Source organism: Cynocephalus volans, chromosome 11 (genome assembly GCF_027409185.1).
Source record: "Cynocephalus volans isolate mCynVol1 chromosome 11, mCynVol1.pri, whole genome shotgun sequence".
NCBI lineage: Eukaryota > Metazoa > Chordata > Mammalia > Dermoptera > Cynocephalidae > Cynocephalus > Cynocephalus volans.
The window spans coordinates 8772732-8794260 of NC_084470.1; the positions used below are offsets into that span (position 1 = coordinate 8772732).

At 34.7% G+C, this 21529-nt stretch overlaps 1 protein-coding gene across 1 annotated transcript in view; it reads right to left on the reverse strand.

Annotated features, from left to right (window-relative positions):
- Nucleotides 1-21529, reverse strand: part of SUGCT (succinyl-CoA:glutarate-CoA transferase) — a 723725-nt gene that overhangs the window by 582462 nt on the left and 119734 nt on the right. The window lies entirely within an intron of this gene.

Genomic DNA, 21529 nt, shown 5'->3' on the forward strand with positions numbered 1-21529 from the left:
ACCCTTACCTCCCTCTTATAAGGATCCTTGTTGTTACACTGCGTCTACCCGGATAATCCAGGATAATTCCCGATAATTCTCAAGATTTTTAACTCAATCACATCTATCACATAAAGTGACATATTCACCACTTCTGAGGATAACGCTGTTGACATATTTGGGGGCCATTATTCAGCCTACCACAGGTAGTAACAGGGAAAGAGTAGAGAGCGGACATAGTAGTGGTTAAACATAATTTTTTACTTTCAACACTAGTGAAGAAGGGAGAAGAAAAAGACTGAAATTTCAAAGCATCTACTCATTCTTCTGTGTTCTAAGACTATTCTGGCCATTACAATGGCCACTACCCACATTTAGCTATTGAGTCCTTGATGAGAATATTCCAAATTAAGATGTGCTGTAAGTGTAAAGTACATACCAAATTTGAAAGAAACAGTACTAAAACATGAAAAATATCTATACTAATTTTACACTGCTTTACATGTTGAAATGAAAATTTGGGGGAAATATTTGGTTAAATATAATATATAATCAAAATTAATTTCATCCATTCCTTTTTACTTTTTTTAATGTTGCTATCAGAAAATTGTAAAGTACATATACAGTATACAGGGAGTAAGCATATCCAAAGATGTGGACCTCTGCCTTAAACACAATGACAACATTGGCAAAATTCTCAAAATCAACTTTTTCAAAATTCTGGAAATTAGCCAAAGCCTTCCAATAAACGATGAGTGTTTATTCAAGAAAAATGACTGAATTTTTGTAAGACCAGCAAGCTTTGTGATGTCTTAACTTGACATATTGCCATCCACCTTCAGCCAGCTCTGTGTAGCCTTGAAAACCAACAGCCTTGTAGGTAGCGATGAATATCAGCAGGATAGAACCACAGAAGTGGGCAGAACAAGTTTGAAGTTCAGGGAAAAGCCCCATCCCCAAAGAACTGTCAGTATTTAACCTGTCTGACAGTGCCAGGAAAAGTTCCATTTTCAGGTTTGCTTTATTAAGCTCAGAGCTTACTCACTGCAAAGAGCCCTATCTTGAGGGCATTTGTGAAAAGCAATCAACATCAACTGTTTAACAACACAACTAGCTGAGACAGTGATACAGTTGGAACAAATAAGAAGCTGACTGAAAACTTAAAAGGAAGCACTAGGTAATAAAATGTGCACAAGGAGCACTGAAAAGCTCCAACATCTTCCTGGAAATCTAGAAGTCCACATGCATAAGCAGGGCTATGTGCATTCAGAGAAAAGACCAAAGGAGGCCTAATCTCTTGCCTATAGCTTATCTTGAGGTTCTGCACAAGTAAACTCTGCCCCAAAACACACAGATTGCCTCAACAAAGGCTGGGACACATATTGCTTCAAGGCAGTTAAAAAGTTCTCTGTGTAATCAACAGTTGAGCAAGTAGAAACTTCTATAGATAGCTGCAAAAAACAAAGAATAAAGACTTTATAGAATTCATACAGGAAACTTACCAAACACACAAACAGTAACAACCACCACCATGAGGAGGGGGAGAAATCTGAACAACACAGTTACTACATTATTTAAAATTCGAGGATTCAACAACAAAAAAATGTCTTATGAGACATGTAAAAATCAGAAAAGTATGGCCACACACAGGGTGAAAAAAGACAGTCAACAGAAACTGACTCTAAGAAAGCCCAGATGTTGTACATAAGAGACATAGACTTTAAGTCAGTTACTATATATATATATATATCCATATATACACAAAGAACTAAAGGAACCCATGTCTAAAGAATTAAAGAAGATGACATTAAGAAGATGAAATGAGAATGGAGTCATAGAAGGAGAGGAGAAAGAAAAAAGAATAAATATTTCAATAATTAATGTACAAAAATATCTCAAATTTGATGGAAAATATAATCTACACATCCAAGAAGTTCTACAAATTCCAAGAAGAATAAACTTAAAGAGATCTAAACCTAGAAACATCAGAAAAACAAACTGTCAAAAGACAAAGACAAGCAGAAAAATCTTGAAAAGTAGCAAGTGAGAAGCAATTCATGACACACAAGAGATTCTCAATAAATATTAACAGATGACTTCTCATTAAAAATCATAGATCTCAGAAGGCAATGGGATGATACAAGTGTATCCAAAGTACTGGGGGGAAAAAGACTGTAAACCAAGAATTCTATATGGGGCAAAACTATCCTTCCATAAAGTAGAAATTAAGACATTCCCGGATAAAACAGAAAATTAGAGAGTTTGTTGCTAGCAATCCTACCTTTCAAGAAGTACCAAAGGGAGATCTTCAGGCTGAAATGAAAAAAACACTAGACAGTAACACAAATACACACAAAGAAGTAAAGAGTACAAGAAAAGCAAACTATATAGGTAAATACAAAAGACAGTAATAATGTATTTTGTTTATAAATTTTTTCTACTCCTACCTGATTTAAAAGAACACTGAGAAGATCTATAACTGTAACTCTGTGTTGATGGGCATGCAATGCACAAAGATGTAATTTCTATAACAGTAACAGCACAAAGAAGAGGGAGGAAACAAAGTTATATTGGGACAAAATTTTTACATACTGTTCAAATTAAGCTGGTATTAATCTAAGCTAGATCATTTAGACTAAGATGTTAATTATAATCCTCAGGGCAATCACTAAGAAAATGACATATATATTCTCTAAATATATACATATATATTCTGTAAGTATATATTAAAAGAAAAATGGAAATGAAAATGGTATGCTCAAAAATATCTTTTTTAATTAAAAAGGCAGTAATATCTTGGCAGATATCTACAGAACATTCCATCCAACAACCTCAGAATATTCATTCTTCTCATCAGCACATGGATCATTCTCCAGGATAGATCAAATATTAGGTCACAAATCAAGTCTCAACAAATGCAAAAAAATTGGAATTATCCCATGTATTTTCTCAGACCACAATGGATTAAAATTAGAAATCAATAACAAATGACATTCTGGAAACTATACAAACACATGGAAATTAAACAGCATTCTACTTAATGACATATGGGTCCAAGAAGAAATCAAGCAGAAATCAAAAAATTTATTGAAACTGATGAAAATAATGATTCATCATACCAAAACCTGTGGGATACGGCAAAAGCAGTACTAAGGGGGAAATTTATTGCATTAAATCCTCACTTCAGAAGAATGGAAAGATCGCAAGTGAACAACCTAACACTTCACCTTAAAGAACTAGAAAAACAAGAACAATCCAAACCTAAAGTTAGCAGACGGAAAGAAATCATTAAGATCAGAGCAGAACTGAATGAAATTGAAACCCAAAAAACAACACAAAAGATCAATGAATCAAAAAGTTGGTTTTTTGAAAAAATAAATAAAATTGACAAACCATTAGCATGGCTAACAAAAAAAAGAAGAGAGAAGATTCAAATAACAAAACTAGAAATGAAAAAGGTGATATTACAACTGATTCATCTGAAATACAAGGAATCATTCGAGACTACTATAAACAACTATACGCCAACAAGTTTGAAAATCTGGAGGAAATAGAAAAATTTCTGGACATACACAAGCTCCCAAAACTGAACCATGAAGACGTAGAAAATCTGAACAGACCAATAACAATAAAGGAGATTGAAGCTGTTATCAGAAAGCTCCCAACAAAGAAAAGCCCAGGACCAGATGGATTCACAGCAGAATTTTACCAAACATTCAAAGAGGAATTGACACCGATTCTTTACAAACTATTCCAAAAGATTGAAACAGACGCAAATCTCCCGAACTCTTTCTATGAAGCAAACACCATCCTGATACCAAAACCAGGTAAAAATATAACCAAAAAAGAAAACTACAGGCCGATATCCTTGATGAATATAGATGCAAAAATCCTCACGAAAATACTAGCAAACAGAATACAGCAACACATACATAAAATTATTCACCATGATCAAGTGGGATTCATCCCAGGGATGCAAGGTTGGCTCAACATACGCAAATCAATAAATATGATACACCATATTAATAAACTCAAACACAAGGACCATATGATCATCTCTATAGATGCTGAAAAAGCATTTGATAAAATTCAGCACTCATTCATGACAAAGACCCTCTATAAGTTAGGTATAGAGGGAAAGTATCTCAACATAATTAAAGCCATATATGACAAACCCACTGCCAATATCATCCTGAATGGGGAAAAGCTGAAACCTTTTCCTTTAAGAACAGGAACTAGACAAGGATGCCCACTCTCACCACTCCTATTCAACATAGTGTTGGAAGTACTTGCCAGAGCCATCAGAGAAGAGAAGGAAATAAAGGGCATCCAGATTGGAAAAGATGAAGTCAAACTGTCCCTGCTTGCAGATGACATGATCCTATATATCACACAGCCTAAACACTACAAAAAACTCTTGGATTTGATAAATGATTTCAGCAAAGTAGCAGCATACAAAATCAACACACAAAAATCAGTAGCATTTCTATTCTCCAATAGTGAACATGCAGAAAGAGAAATCAAGAAAGCTTGCCCATTTACAATAGCCACCAAAAAAATAAAATACTTAGGAATTGAGTTAACCAAGGATGTGAAAAATCTCTATAACGAGAACTACAAACCACTGCTGAGAGAAATTAGAGAGGATACAAGAAGATGGAAAGATATCCCATGCTCTTGGATTGGAAGAATCAACATAGTGAAAATGTCCATACTACCCAAAGTGATATACAAATTTAATGCAATCCCCATCAAAATTCCAATGACATTTTTCTCAGAAATGGAAAGAACTATCCAGACATTTATATGGAATAACAAAAGACCATGCATAGCCAAAGCAACGCTGAGCAAAAAAAAATAAAGCTGGAGGCATAACACTACCTGACTTTAAACTATACTACAAAGCTATAATAACCAAAACAGTATGGTACTGGCATTAAAAACAGACACACTGATCAATGGAATAGAATAGAAAATCCAGAAATCAACCCACACAACTACAGCCATCTGATCTTTGACAAAGGCACCAAGCCTATACACTGGGGAAAAGACTGCCTCTTCAGCAAATGGTGCTGGGAGAACTGGATATCAATATGCAGAAGAATGAAACTAGACCCATACCTTTCACCATACACTAAAGTCAACTCAAAATGGATTAAAGAATTAAATATACACTCTGAAACAATAAAACTTCTTAAAGAAAACATACGAGAAACACTTCAGAAAGTAGGACTGGACACAGACTTCATGAATATGACCTCAAAAGCATGGGCAACCAAAGGAAAAATAAACAAATGGGATTATATCAAACTAAAGAGCTTCTGCACAGCAAAAGAAACAATTAACAGAGTTAAAAGACAACCAACAGAGTGGGAGAAAATATTTGCAAAATATACATCTGACAAAGGATTAAAATCCAGAATATACAAGGAACTCAAACAACTTTACAAGAAAAAAACAAGCAACCCAATTAAAAAAATGGGCAAAGGAGCTAAATAGGCATTTCTCAAAGGAAGATATACGAATGGCCAACAGACACATGAAAAAAAGCTCAACATCACTCAGCATTCGGGAAATGGAAATCAAAACCACACTGAGATACTTTCTCACCCCAGTTAGCATGGCTAATATCCAAAAGACTGTGAATGATAAATGCTGGTGAGGTTGCGGAGAAAAAGGAACTCTCATACATTGTTGGTGGGACAGCAAAACGGTGCAGCCACTATGGAAAATGGTATGGAGGTTCCTCAAACAATTGCAGATAGGTCTACCATATGACCCAGCTATCCCACTGCTGGGAATATACCCAGAGGAATGGAAATCATCAAGTTGAAGGTATACCTGTTCCCCAGTGTTCATCGCAGCATTCTTTAATATAGCCGAGATTTGGAACCAGCCCAAATGTCCATCATCGGATGAGTGGATACGGAAAATGTGGTATATTTACATGATGGAATATTACTCAAAGAATGAAATACTGCCATTTGCAATGACATGGATGGACCTAGAGAGAATTATATTAAGTGAAACAAGTCAGGCATAGAAAGAGAAATACCATATGTTCTCACTAATTGGTGGGAGCAAAAAATAAATAAATAAATTCACACACACACACACACAAAAAAAAACGGGGGTGGGGGAGAAGACATAACAATTACAATTCCTTGAAGTTGATACAACAAGCATACAGAAAGGACATTGTTGGGGGGAGGGGCAGAGGGAAAAGGGAGGGAGGTTTCGGTAATTGGCCACAATAATCAACCACATTGTATATCGATAAAATAAATAAAATTAAATTAAATTAAACTTAATTACATAAAATAAAATAAACTCTCAATAGAAAAAATCTGAATTTCTACAATAAAAAAATTAATAAAATAAAATCTCAAAAGAAAAAAATCTGAATTTCTACAATAAAAAAAAATAAAATAAAATAAAAAGGCAGTAATGGAGAAACAGGAAAAAAAGACATAAGGCATGTAGAAAACAACAGCAAAATAACAACCATCAACTCTACTTTATTAATAACATTAAATGTAAATGAGCAAACACTCCAATATAAAAGCACAGATTTGGCAGCATGCATTTTTAAAAAATGATTCAACTACATGCTACCTACAAAAGACATACTTTAGATTCAAAGACACAGAGAGGTTGAAAGTGTTAAAAAAAAAAAAAAAGATGAAGAAAGATATACCATGTGGTATGGACTAAATTATGTCCACCTGAAAATTTCACAGGTTGAAGTTCTAATCCTGGTACCAAAGAATGTGACCATATTTGGAGATAAGATCTTTAAAGAGGTAATCTAGTTAAAATGAGGCATTAGGGTGTTTCCTAATTCAATATGATTAGTGTCTCTATAGGAGAAGAGAAGTTAGACTCAGACATGTATAGAGGTAAAATGATGTGAAGACACAGGGAGAAGATGGTTACCTACACACCAGTAAGAGAGGCCAAGAACAGATCATTTCCTTATAGCCCTCAGAAGAAACCAATCTTACCAACCTTGATCTCAGACTTCTAGCCTCCAAAACTGTGAGAAAATAAATCTCTGCAATTTAAGCCACCAAATCTGTGATACTTTGTTATAGCAACTCTACCAGACTAATACACCATGAAAACAGTAACCAAAAGAAAAAAAAAAAAAAAAAGTAGAACACATATGAACAAGGCAAAAATTTTTACTAGAGGCAAAGAAGTACATTTTATAAAAACAAAATGGTCAATCTATCAGGAAGACATAACAATTAGAAACACCCATGCAACTAACAACAGAGCCACCAAAATACAAAGAGCAAAAAGAGACACATTTGAAGGGAAAAAGATACAATCTGACAATAATAAAAGGAGACCTAAATACTTCACTTGCGTTAACAGATAAAGCAACTAGGTAGAAAACCAACACAGAAAGAGAAGACTTGGAATGCAAAAATGCAAATCAAAACCATTTCACACTCACTATAATGGCTAACGTAAAAATGATAGAGAATAACAAGTTATAGCAAGGATGTGTAGAAACTGGAAACCTCATGAATTGCTGGTGGGATCATAAAATAGAGCAGCCACTTTGGAAAATAACTGACGGTTCCTCAAACTGTTAAACATAGCATAATCATACAAACCAACTAAACCTAACAGACATCTATATAACACTCCAGCCAACTACACAAAATACATATTCTTCTCAACTGCATCTGGAACATCCTCAAGGACAGACCATTTGTTAGGCCAGAAAACAAGCCTCAAGTAAATTTAAAAGGACTGAAATCACACAAAGAACATTCAAATACAATGGAATGAAGTGAGAAATTAAATAACTGAAGGATATTTGGGAAATTCACATACATGTGGAAATTGAGCAACATGTTCCTTTTTTAAAAAACCCCTGGATCCAAGAAGAAATCACATGGGAAATTAGAAAATACTTTGAGACAATTAGTTCTAAGAGAAAAATTTATGGCTGAAAATGCCTATTTTTTTTAAATCTCAAATCAATAGCCTAACCTTCCACCTGAGGACACTAGGGAAAAAAGAGTAAACTAAACCCAAAACTAAAAAAAGGAAGGAAATAATAAAGATAGGAGTGGAAATAAATGAAATAGAGAAAACCAATAAAATCATTGAAAAAATAACAAAATTAACAAACCTTAAATTAAACTCATCAAGAAAAAAGAGAAGAATCGAGTTATTAAAATCAGGAAAGACATTAGAGTAATCTCTACTGACATTACAAAAATAAACTTAAGACAAGTGAACAGCTATGACATTGATGGTAGAGGGCGAGGGAGTGGGGAGGGAGGATTCAGTAAAAGGACATGAAAACCAACTACATTGTATATTGATAAAATAAAATTAAATTTAAAAAAACAATAATAAGAAAAGAAAAGAAAATAAAGCATCTGATGCTAAAAAAAAGAATTATATAGGAATACCATAAACAACTATATGACAATAAATTAAATAATCTAAATGAAATGGACAAATTCCTAGAAAGATACAAACCACCAAAACTGACTAAATAATAAATAGAAAAACTGAATAATATATAAGAAGATAAGTTAAATTAGTAATCACAAAACTAACCCCCCCAAAAAATCCCAAGTTTTTTAATTTCACTGATGAATTCTATCAAATAATTAAAGAACAATTAGTAACAATTCTTCATGAATTCTTCCACAAGCTAGAAGAGGAGAGAACAGTTCTCAATTCATTCTATGGGGTAGGTATTATCCAGATACCAAAAACTGACATGAAAAACACAGGGGAAAAAAAAGAAACACTACAGACCAATATCCCTTATAAATAGAGACCCAAAATCCTCAGCAGCATACTAGTAAATTGAATACAGCAACATATACAAAAGATTATACAACATGACCAAGTGAGATTTTTGTCAGGATTAGAAAATTGGTTCAATATACAAAAGTCAATGTCAATTGTCAAACAATCAATGTTAACCAGTGTTAATCAACCAAATAACATAATAGGACAAGTGATACAAACCAAATAATCATCTCAATAGTCACAGAAACAGCATTTGCCAAAATCCAGCCCTTTCATAATAAAAACATTCAGCAAACTAGGAAGAGGGAACTTGCTCAACCTGATGAAAAGCATCCACAAAAAATCCACAGATAACATCATATATAACGGTGAAAGACTGAATGTTCTACCCTGAGATTAGAAACAAGATGACTACTCTTTCCACTTCTAGTACTGGGGTCTGATCTGGACAATTAGGCAAGAAAAAGAAATACAATCCATACAGTTTGGAAAGAAAGAAGTAAAACTATCTCAACTCAGAGATGACATAATCTTGTATATGAATAATCCTATAGAATCCACTAAAATACTCTTAAAACATAAATGAGCCCAGCAAGGTTGCAAGATACAAGATCAATATACAATTATCACATTGAGCTCTATTGCTCAGTGCTGATCACATTACTTATTAAAATCATTTTCCCCCAAAGACAAGTCAAAATGTGTTATCTTTTTATACCCCTTTTAAGAGCTTAAAACTATATATATTTATTCAACATTACATTTCCAGAAATAAAAGCATTCCTGGCACTGGGCACTCAATAAATATTTAAGTGAATAAATAAATGAATAAATACTGGGAGGGCCTTATATCCTTAAGTGGAGAAGGAACATATAAGCATGATCTCTGGATCCAGACTTAGTTCAAGTCCCAGCTCTACTACTTACTGGCTGTGTGATACTGGGTAAATGACATTATTATTCTGTGTCTCTGCTTCCTCCTCAGCAAAATGGGAATAATAGGGCTGTCAGGGAAACAAATTAGTTAATATGTGCAGTGTGCTTAGAACAGTGTCTAGCATATAGTAAACGTTATATAAATTTTACTATGTTATTAAAGTCACTCTGGATAACAGTACTCACTATTCATATAAACATCATATGTAATGCAGCATCTACTCCAAGGTCAGCAAATTTATAGCACTCTTCCAGTGTTGTGCCTTGGCAGGCACTGTTAATAATCACGGCACTCTTTCTCCATAAACCATCTGAACCTTCTCAATACCAGTCTCCAGTTAGTCCAGGTGACAGAAATTAAAGACATCTGCAGTATTGTGTTGCTTATACTACCATTCCACCAAAACAGCACCAGAACTCAACTCCTACTCTACAGACTTGACCCAATACCCTGCCTAGAAACATCTCCCACCAAAAATGGAACAGTCTGTTAATGATTCCTAACTTCTAATGTACCTACTACCCTAAAGAATACTGCATTATCTGAAATGTCACAGCCATGTTTATTCTTCAGATGAGTACTAAAATGTCTAGATTTAGTGCCAATGTCAACTACTACGGGAAGTCTCTCAGTCAGTCATGCTAACCTTTTATCAATTCCTAGAACACGTCAAACAGTGTCTTGCTTCAGGTCTTTGCATTTATTATTCCCTCTATCTAGAATAATCTTGACCTGATCACATTTCAGGCTTCTTCTCATTCCCCAGATTGTAACTCCTTAGAGTAGTCTTTCCTAACCAGCCTACCTAACACAAGTAACCCTGTTATCTTTATCAAACTGTTTATTTCCTTCTGTGCATTTATCACTTATTACTTGTTGATTATCCATATCCCCAAATACAACATAAGTCCATGCAGCAGGAAACCTGCTGGCTTATTTATCATTCATTACATACTCTGGCATGTAGTAGATGTGAAACAAGTATGAATGGATGGATAGATTAGATAGATGGATGAATGTGTTCTCTTAGTGCAGATGCAACTTAATTCTTACTCCCTAAGTGAGTATCAATATGTAAAAAGAATAGGATATCAGAATAATAAACTTTAAGGTGAAAATATGTTTAATATATGACATTTACCACAATCAAAAAGTAAATTAACATATTTTAGAAGATTTTTAATGGCAAGGATTGAAACCAAAGTAGTTTCCTTTTACTCTCCGTCATCTAGAAAATGAAATTAACCATATATACAGATTGCTAAGCACTACAGCTAATTAATGTCATCTTGTAAATTGCTGGTATATAATAACTACAGGCTACAAAATAATTACAAACAGAAAAAATTATTCACCATTGCAACTCATACCCATTCTGTGAAAAACTAAAGTAATTTTCTTAGAACTAAATCTCAGCCACAATGCTTAATGCTAGTGGTTTACCCATCCTTTAGCTATTCTGATGGCATAATAGCTGGGGCCAAAAAGTCATGATCCACCAGGAATCAGTTGGTCTATGACTTATGGTGGGTAAAGAGTTACTATTAATTAGCCAATACAGAAGGATATGATTACTACATTTTATTCCACATAAAATTTCCAGACCCCAGAAAGTACAAAGATGAAGGCGGAATTGATTAATTTAGCAGCAAAAACAAATTGTTCTAACACTGGTAGTAGAGAATATAGGTGATTCTAATACTGTTAAACTCAACTTTAGGAACAGTCAATTAAATCCTACACAATTCTGCAAGGACAAAATCTAAATTCAGGAAATAACATGGCAACACCAACAGATCTCTTTTTCTTTCCATTTCTTTTATATCTTGATCTTAATTATTTCTATTTTTTTAGAACATTTCAAAGGACCAAATTGTTTGAAAGAATTTAATAAGAAAATTAAATTAGATCGCCATGAAATTTGTCTTCCTGTTTTATTCTTTTTTCCTTCGGGATATTCCTCCGCTAGTAATTATCAATTATTACAATTTAAAAGCTCTGATTTCCCTTGCTTGTAGCACATACCATATTAAAAAAATGCAATGCTCATGAATATACCCAATGATTTCAGTTAAACAACACCAAAGCATCCCTCAATACACTTGAATTTCACTGAATCTTCTCTAAAAAGATAGCAAAATATGTTTTATATTGAAGTCAATCACTATTAATCCAATCAATAGCATAAAATAATAGATCATCTAAAATTCATTGTAGTTTTCTTTGGAAGTTATCTGATTTTTCATTTTCTGGTGTCTTTACCTTCCTAATTACTCATCTTAATATCAGATAAATATATTTTTTCTATTTTATTTTGTTTTAATAGATTATTTTTCTTTTTATTTTTAACTAACAAAATTACATAACTTATGATAAACAACATGATGTTTTGATATACAAGGGTACTTCGAAAAGTTCATGGAAAAGTAGAATTAAAAGATAATATGAAACTTTCCAAGAACTTTTTGAAGACCCCTCATATATATACAATGTGAAATGAATTAACCAAGCTAGTTAACATATCCATAACTTCACATGCTTATCGTTTTTTTGTGATGAGAGAATATTTAAGATCTACTCTCTCGGCAAGTTTAAAGTACACAATACATTATTATTAACTATAGTTATCATGCTATACAACAGATCTCCAGAACTCATTCACTGTAACTGAAACTTTGTACCTTTTGACCATCTCCCCCAGCCCCCACCTCCACCTCCCAGCCCCTAGCTACCACCATTCAACTCTCCACTTCTATGAGTTCAGATTTTTTAGGTTCCAGATATAAGAAAGATCATATGGTATTTGTCTCTCTGTGCCTGACATTTCATTTAGCACAATGTCTTCCAGATTCATACAAGGGATCTTCAAAAAGTTCATGGAAAATATGAATTACGAAAAATCTATCCATAGATTTCAAATTTGTTTTGCACCAAAATAAACTTACTTGTTATGACATGTCTGAACAGGATCTAGTTTGAGGCACCAAGAAGGGTAAGACAACAGTTTGAAAAGAGCCCCATCAGAGCAACATGAATTCTGCTAACACTGAAGCAAGAACAAACATAAAATTTATGGTGAAGCTTGGGTGGAAGAATGGTTAAATCACCGATGCTTTGTGAAAAGTTTTGGAGACAATGCCTCAAAGAAATCAGCAGCTTACAAATGGATAACTCATTTTAAGCAGGGATGAGACAATGTTGAAGATGAAGCCCACAGCAGCAGACCATCCAAATCAATTTGCCAGGAAAAAAATTAATCTTGTTTGCACCCTAATTGAAGAGAACAAACAATTCACAGCAGAAACAATAGCCAACACCTCAGACATCTCAACTGGTTTAGCTTACAAGATTCTGACTGAAAAACTACAGTTGAGCAAACTTTCCACTCAATGGTTGCCAAAACTGTTGTGCCCAGATCAGCTCCAGATAAGAGCAGAGCTTTGTGGAAGTTGTTCAATCAGAGCAAAAGTGGACCAGTCAAGAGGAAAAGTCATGGCAACCGTTTTTTGGGATGCCCAAGGTATTTTGCTTACTGACTTGTCGGAGGGCCAAAAAACAACATCTGCTTATTAGGAAAGTGTTTTGAGAAAGTTAACCAAAGCTTCAGCAAAAAAATGCCCAGAAAAGCTTCACCACAGAGTCCTCCCCCACCACAATGCTCCTGCTCACTCCTCTCACCAAGCAAGGGCAATTTTGTGAGAGTTTCATTAGGAAATCATTAGGTATCCCACCTTATAGTTCTGATTTGGCTCTTTCTTTCCTTTTTTTTTTTTGTTTCCTAATCTTAAAAAATTCTTTATAGGGTACCCATTTTCTTTGGCTGGTAATTAAAAAACATTGCATTGATATGGTCAAATTCCTAGGACCCTCAGTTCTTTAGGAATGGACTAAATGGCTGGTATCGTCACTTACAAAAGTGTCTTGAACTTGATGGAGCTTATGTTGAGAAATAAATTTTATATTTTTAATTTTTATATCTTAATTCAATTTTTCATGAGCTTTTTAAAGTCCCCTTGTACATATTGTCACAAATAACAGGATTTCTTTCTTTTTTAAGGCTTAATATTATTCTACTGTGTCTATATACCACATTTCTTTATCCATTCATCCATATAAGGTTGATTCCATATTTTGGCATTTTGAATAATGCTAGAGTGAACATGGACGTGCAGATATTTATTCAGCAAACTGACTTCATTTCCTTTGAATATATACCCAGAAGTGGAATTGGTCAATCAAATGGTAGTACTATTTTTAACTTTTTCAGGATCCTCCATACGGTCTCCTGTAATGGTTGTATGAATTTACATTCCCACCAACAGTATATAAAGATTCCCTTTACTCTATACCATCACCAGCACTTATCCTTTGTCTTTTTGATAACAGCCATTCTAATAAGTGTGAGGTGATTTTTTAAATCAGGTTATTTGTTTTCTCGCTATTGACTTATTTGCATTCTTTATATACCTTGGATATTAACTCCTTATCAGTCAGATGGTTTGCAAATATTTTCTTCCATTCTGTAGGTTGTCTCTTTACTCTGTTGTTGATTGTTTCCTTTGCTTTACTTGTGCTTTGGGGGGGTCATAGCCACAAAATCATTACTCAGCAAAATGTCAAGAAGTTCTTTATGCTTTTCTCTAGTAGTTTTACAGTTTCAGGCCTAAGTTTAAGTCTCTAAAACTTTTTTTTTTTCTTTTTTTTTTTTTGTCGTTTTTGTGACCGGCCACCCAGTGAGTGTGCCGGCCGCCCAGTGAGTGCACCGGCCACCCAGTGAGCGCACAGGCCACCCAGTGAGCGCACCGGCCATCCTTATATAGAATCCAAACCCACAGCGGGAGCGCTGCTGTGCTCCCAGCGCCGCACTCTCCTGAGTGCGCCACGGGGTCGGCCCTAAGTCTCTAAAACATTTTGAGTTGATTTTTGTATATGATGTAAGATAAGCATCCAATTTCATTCTTCTGCATATGAATATCCAGTTTTCCCAACATCATTTATTGAAGAGACTGTCCTCTCCCCACTGTGTTCTTGGCACCTTTGTTGAAGATCAATTGACTGTAAATGTATGGATTTATTTCTGGGCTGTCCATGCTATTCCTTTGCTCTATATGTCTGTTTGTATGCCAGTACCATGCTGCTTTGATTACTATAGTTTTGTTCTTTTGGCTCAAGATTGCTTTGGCTACATTAACAGAATGAAGGATAAAAATCATATGATCATTGTATCTCAGTTTGATGCAGAAAAAGCATTTGATAACATTCAACATCCTCTGATGATAAAAACTCTCAACAAATTAGGTATATAAGGAACATACCTCAACACAATAAAGACCATATATCACAAGCCCACAGCAAACATGATGCTCAGTGGTGAAAAACTGAAAACTTCTCATCTAAGATCAGAAACTAAGACAAGGATTCCCACTCTCACCACTTCTATTCAATATAGTACTGGAAGTCCTAGCCAAAGCAAATGGGCAACAAAAAGAAATAAAAAGTATCCAAATTGGAAAAGAAGAAGTAAAATCATTTATGTTTGTAGACAACATAATCTTATATATAGAAAACCCTAAGGACTCCACCAAAAAACTGTTAAAACTAATAAACAAATTCAGTAAAGTTGCAGGATACAAAATCAACATACAAAAATCAGTAGCATTTCTACACACTAACAACAAATATCCAAAAAAGAAATCCAAGAAAACAATCCTATTTACAATAACATCAAGAAAAAACAAAATAAATAAAATACTTAGAAATAAATTTAACCAAGGAGGTGAAAGCTCTGTACTTGAAAACTATGAAACATTGATGAAAGAAGTAGAAGAAGACACAAATAAGTGAAAAAATATCCTATCCTCATGGGGAAGAAATATTATTTTTTTTTTTTTTTTTTTTTTTTTTTATATTATTTTTATTTATTTATTTATTTTTTTATTTTTATTTTTTGTCGTTTTTTTGTGACCGGCACTCAGCCAGTGAGTGCACTGGTCAGTCCTATATAGGATCCGAACCCGCGGCGGGAGCGTTGCCGCGCTCCCAGCGCAGCACCCTACCAAGTGCGCCACGGGCTCGGCCCGGAAGAAATATTATTGTTAAAATAATAAGTGAATTACAGATTCAATGCAATCACTATCAAAATTTCAATGACATTTTTCACAGAAGTAGGAAAAACAATCCTAAAATTCACATGGAACCACAGATAAATGTTAATATCTATTTGTATCCCCTGAATTCAAATCAAGACAGCAGTGGGAGTTCTTAGGGAAAATGCTGGTTAAAGAATGGAAGTTGAACAAGGATTAAAAATTAGCCACAGGTAACTAAGCATTATTAGGCTGACAAGGGCCTTTAAGACATAAATGCAATTGACTCCTCAAAAAAGGGAGGTTCGAATGTAAAATCATTCTACCTTGTTTTCTTGAACTTCCTGCTATTACCCTCTTTTCATCTTTCCCTGCTCCATTCTGTCAACTTCCTTGGTCATAAACTACCCTGCCTCTCTACATTTCCATCCTCTACTCACACTTGAGCACATTCTCAGCTTTCAGCTTCCACTTCCTTCCTGTCATCCACACAGATTTGGCACATGTATAGACTATTCTCAAGTTAATTCTTCCAGAGCTAACTTATTAGGCACAGTAGGCACAGTGCCTAAGGGCCACAATACTTTAGGGGTACATGAAAATATTTTAATTTCTTTTAAAATCTGAAGAAAAAAATAAGGTAATAATAATGAATACATAATAATGAATTATATTCATCTTTATACCAATGCAGTAATAGAAAATAATTTTTAATATTTTTATGGAGGAAGAAACCCACAAAGGCAAAAGTTTCTAGGACCCACATAAGTCATAATGGGCCCTGAATTCTTCTAAGTCATTTGAGCCCTAGATTTCTTCCCACTCAAAACTGGTGGATTCCAGGCTCATGTGTAATACCCAGGCTAGACATGGCTGTATAAGTATTCATTTCAATACCTGATTTATAGTTATGGTTGCATAACTCACTAAATTTATAAAAAATCATTAAATTGTCACTTGAAATATGGTAAAATCATGATATGCAATATATAATGCAATAAAATTGTAAAATAAAATAAAGAACAGCATAAATAAGTGTATTAAAGACATAAAAAGATGAATTTTAGATTATTTGCTTGAGATTCAAAAGTTTATCAATAAAATACGCTAAAATGATAAAAATTAAACTTTATACTAATGTTCATATATGCATAATATGAACAATATATAAATGTGGGGAAAGGATTGCGGCATCAAAAGTGACAAAACGTTCTATATGTGAAAATAATTACGGTGCTAAAAAAACTAACTCATTGTAGTAGTAATTAGAGGAGCCTGGTTGCAATTAAGTACAGGAAGGATATTAAAACTTCCAAGATATTTCTGTAAGCCACAACAGAAGAATAAGAGCAACAGAATAATTGAAACCACATCCAAACCCACTTCCTTGTTATTTACCAATATCATCTAAAGCACACTGTTCAGATGCTGACATTAGGCAATCTGAGTAGAAAACTTTAAATCATGTTGAGCCTAAAAAAAAATCAAAAGAATTTTCGACAAGGGTTAAAAGTGTATAGCCTTGAAACTCAAAAAAAGCTGGTGCCCACTACAACCACATCCCGGCAACTGTCATGTCTCTAAGATGAACTACTAGAAATGGTTTTGTTGTGGTTCAGGCAATCATCTCTGAGTTAATAATTAGCTACTACTCAAATCAAGTGTAATTTGTCTATTTTACACCACATCACTTTTAAGAGGAGTACAAAATTTCAATTTTAGTAACTGATATTGAATGTTATAGTCATTCATCATTCTACGTAATGCAATCAAAATGAGTAGAAAAGTATGCTTCTTACCACTATATGAAATCAGTCATTTTCCAGGCAAATGAAATTAAGTTCAAATGTTATCTGCTTAACACAGGTGAACATTTATATAAAAGTAGAAAATAAATGCTTTTCTTTTTTAAAAAAAAAAATGTGAAGTTTCCTATTATGCTACCTTGCTACTTTGAAAAGTATCTAGAAATAGCACTTCTCATTTACATAAAGCAGATATTAATCATTTTGTGATTTGTTTTTTTGGATCTAGAATTCATAAATGTTACCTTAAATTGAATGGCAAAGTACAGTTAGTCAGGATTACTCTGTTACGAAAAGTTACAATAATTATGTCAACAACCAACTTTTTAATCTCAGCACATTTCAACAATGTTAATTTTTTTCAATAACCTAACAAAATTAATGCTAGTCAACAGTAGAATACTTTTTAATTTACGAAGCATTTTTCACATCCATTACTGCATTCGATCCTCAAAACAAGCCTGTACATTAGTACACTGAACATTTATAGATTGTGGGTCGTCTCCCCAACACCCATTTCCCCTTCCTCTGGCCAAAAAATAACCAGAGCATTCTTTGGCAGAATCACCTCTCCCCCAGTCTCAGCCATACAGTTTGCGTGGAGTTAACCCCATCTCCAGTGCCATGGATGGCTTAAGCCAACAAGCATATTCTATCTTTCAGTTACCTTTAATCAGTTTAGGAATGGTCGCTCAATCCAGTGAAATATATGGTCATGTTTTCTGGGACATCTAGGAAAGGGAACCTCTTTTGTCTTCCAGGAGAACTACAGTAAGTTTCTAAAACTTTCCTGAATGAGATGGTATAACAGTGTAAGAGCTAGAACCAGAACTACTGTAACTTTAGCTCCGCATAAGCAAGGATGGAGGGAAAGAGAGAGAAAAGAAAAAGAGCAAAGAGCACAGAAAATGAGTGAAAAGAAGAAAGTAAAGAAAGACAAGCGAGAAAAACACAAACAGGAGAAAAGAGATGCCTGAGCTAGAGAACCACACATGAGGGGGAAAAAAAGAAGTCCAGAGACAAGAAATAGGGCAAAGGTGAAAGAGACAGAGAAAATCAGAGCTTGGACTGCAGTAGGTTCAGAGAATGAAAATGTTCTTACCACCACTGCCTTGTACTTCAGGTGAGCTTCAGCATAAATTATTACCTGTTACCACTACCCTTTGAAACTCTAACCTCTATTCACAGCCCAGAGGCTATTCTAAATGAGGCAGCGATAGCAGGTATCCAAGGAGACATATTCTTTGGCTAAAAAAAACAGAATTTATAAAGAAACAGAAGACTTGAGCAATTAAAATCAAAATTCCTAACCATGGCATATAAGGCCCCTAACAATCTTGGACCAACAAATTCTTGGACCTTGTCTCCTGCTGTTCCCTACTCATATTCCAAGCTGCAGCTTGGACATACTACTTTGCCTTATAAATTTACTGGTAGCCATGCCAGGACAACACCTCTCTCTCCTGCCCCCAACTTGGTGAACTCCTACCTATCCTTCAAAATTTAGCTCACATATCACCTCCAACCCTCCCATATGACTTGGCTGCCTCTACTATTAAACCTTGAACAGATGTGTTGCTTCCCTCTCCTACCCACCCCAGCTAGCACAGAGCCTACAACACAAGAAGTGCTCTGCTGATTAGAGCTGAAACGCAAAGTCCAGTCATCCCATGGCTCTAAATGCTGTTTTTCTCAAAATTCTTATATTTCAATAAAAACACTTGTCTGTTGGTTAAACTCCATGATAGTCTTCACTTGCTAGATGAAAGCATGACAGGTAATGATCCAGAAGAGCCCCCTTAGTTGCACTATCTCTTTGTGGCTCTTGATATGCTCTGTGCATGGGGTGGATGGGGATCTTGCTATGTGTTTCTCTGTTACTGAATGCTCTTTTGCTTCCTCAGCCTCTTACTCATAGTTGCCTTCTCCCTGGAGCTTCACCACAGGAAACTTACAGGTTACCTGCCTCAGTGCCAAAGCTTTTGCCTGAATGCAACAGGGAAAAGATACTTAATCAGGATGTCAAAAACCAGATTTCCTGCTGTGATTCTGCTGTTCAAGCAGGTCAACCTCACTTAGCCTGTTTCCTTGCATGTAAAATGGTAATAAAAATCCCTGCCCACCAACCTCAGGTGATTATTGTGAGGACCATATAAAATAGTAGATGTGGTAGTGCATAGCTCTAAAATAAGGCATAATCGACTTTTATTGTTAAAAGATAATGAGTCTTAAATATACTAATAAATTTAGCAAACTTCGACTGAGTTAACTATAGCACAATAGGCCAAATCACTGCCACTGTGTTTGCCAAAAGCAAATCATCTCAACATTAGCTGTTTATCAAATACTTATCCTAAGTCAATAGTTTTCTATCTTTTTCTCATCTTCCCTAGCCAACCCAAAAACTATGAGACATTCCCATTGGTAACAGCAGTTTTCCCAATGATCTCAAAAGATTGGGAAAGCCTGCTATTTGACAAATACCGGGCTGGGCATTGAAGATACCATGGTAAGCAAAAACCAACATTGTCCCTGCACTCATGGAACTTATACTCTTAAGGAGCAACATGGACAATAAACATAGGCACACATACACACACACCAAAAATGATTGGAATTTATATCTGTGTGTATGCATATAAGTGTTTGCACACACTATGCCTCACATTGAAACAGCCCTGCAGGTGATCCCACCCTCCCCAACCCCCAGGGAAACAAACACCTCCACGTGGTGTATCACTACTTAGGTGCTAGAAGAGGGTTAAATTCTACACTACTCTACAAGATAATTTTTTCCAAAGCTCATTAATTAATAATTGAAATACAGAGTAAAGCAGTCGAGGTAGAGATCAGGAGACCTAAGCAGAGTCCCAACTCCAGGACTTGCTACTTAATTTGTAGGTCCTCTTGTTCAAAATTTATTAAGAATCTCAAGGCAGTGACAGCAGAACATTTCAACTAAGCCCAGAGCTCTCTATGACTACACAGGTCACACCTGTGAAATCTTCATGGCTTCCATACTTAGTGGATATACAAGTTTTCCCACTTAATTTAGCTCAGGTTCCTTACCACGATAAAATTAGGGGAAGAAAGAAAAGGCTTTCAGCTCCTTTCCATAACCAATACCTGTGGCTCTCCATTGAGCAAGATCATGATTTGAAGAGTTCTTTTACCGTTTTACATAACCATTAAGATTCTGACTATGATTCAAACCTAGTGTTAAAAATCCATACATAGTATTTCATCTCCAACCATATCGATGTTTCTTATTTCTATACACCTCCTTAATTTTGCATAAGAGAAAAAAATCTCCAAAGCACTATTCCAAGTTTACTATTTTCCCATGTATGCCTTTTAAATCTGAAATTCCCAACTGAGGTCTCTATGTCTAGAATGCAATCTTTCCCACAGTAAAATGTCTCCCTGCACAAATTAGATATTTTCTTTTTTCTATCCCAGAAAAATTATCTATTCAGAATCAACTTCCACATATGGTACAGCATCTGGGTCTGATCCAGTAAAAAGGAAGCAAAATGTCATTTTGAGAGTGAGTTAACCCTTTTATTCTACAAGTTTAGTACTAAGCACAACATAACTGATAACTATCTAAACCAGGGGTTCTTAATCTGGAGTCCATGAACAGAACTCTATGAGTTAATTAACTTAAATAGAAAAAAAAACTATCTTCATTTTTATCAACCTCTAACTAAAATTTAGCATTTTCTTCAATTATGAATATAAGCAACAAACCACAAGATTATTAGCAGTACCTATGACTTGATCACTAATACAGTAACAAATATAATACATTTATATTATATTACAGTTATTGCAGATATCTTGAAATATCACTTATGCTCAACAGTACCTCAAAATTGTAATAGCATTAGACTCACTAATAGATCTTGTGGTGTAATGTATTAGTAAAATTTATA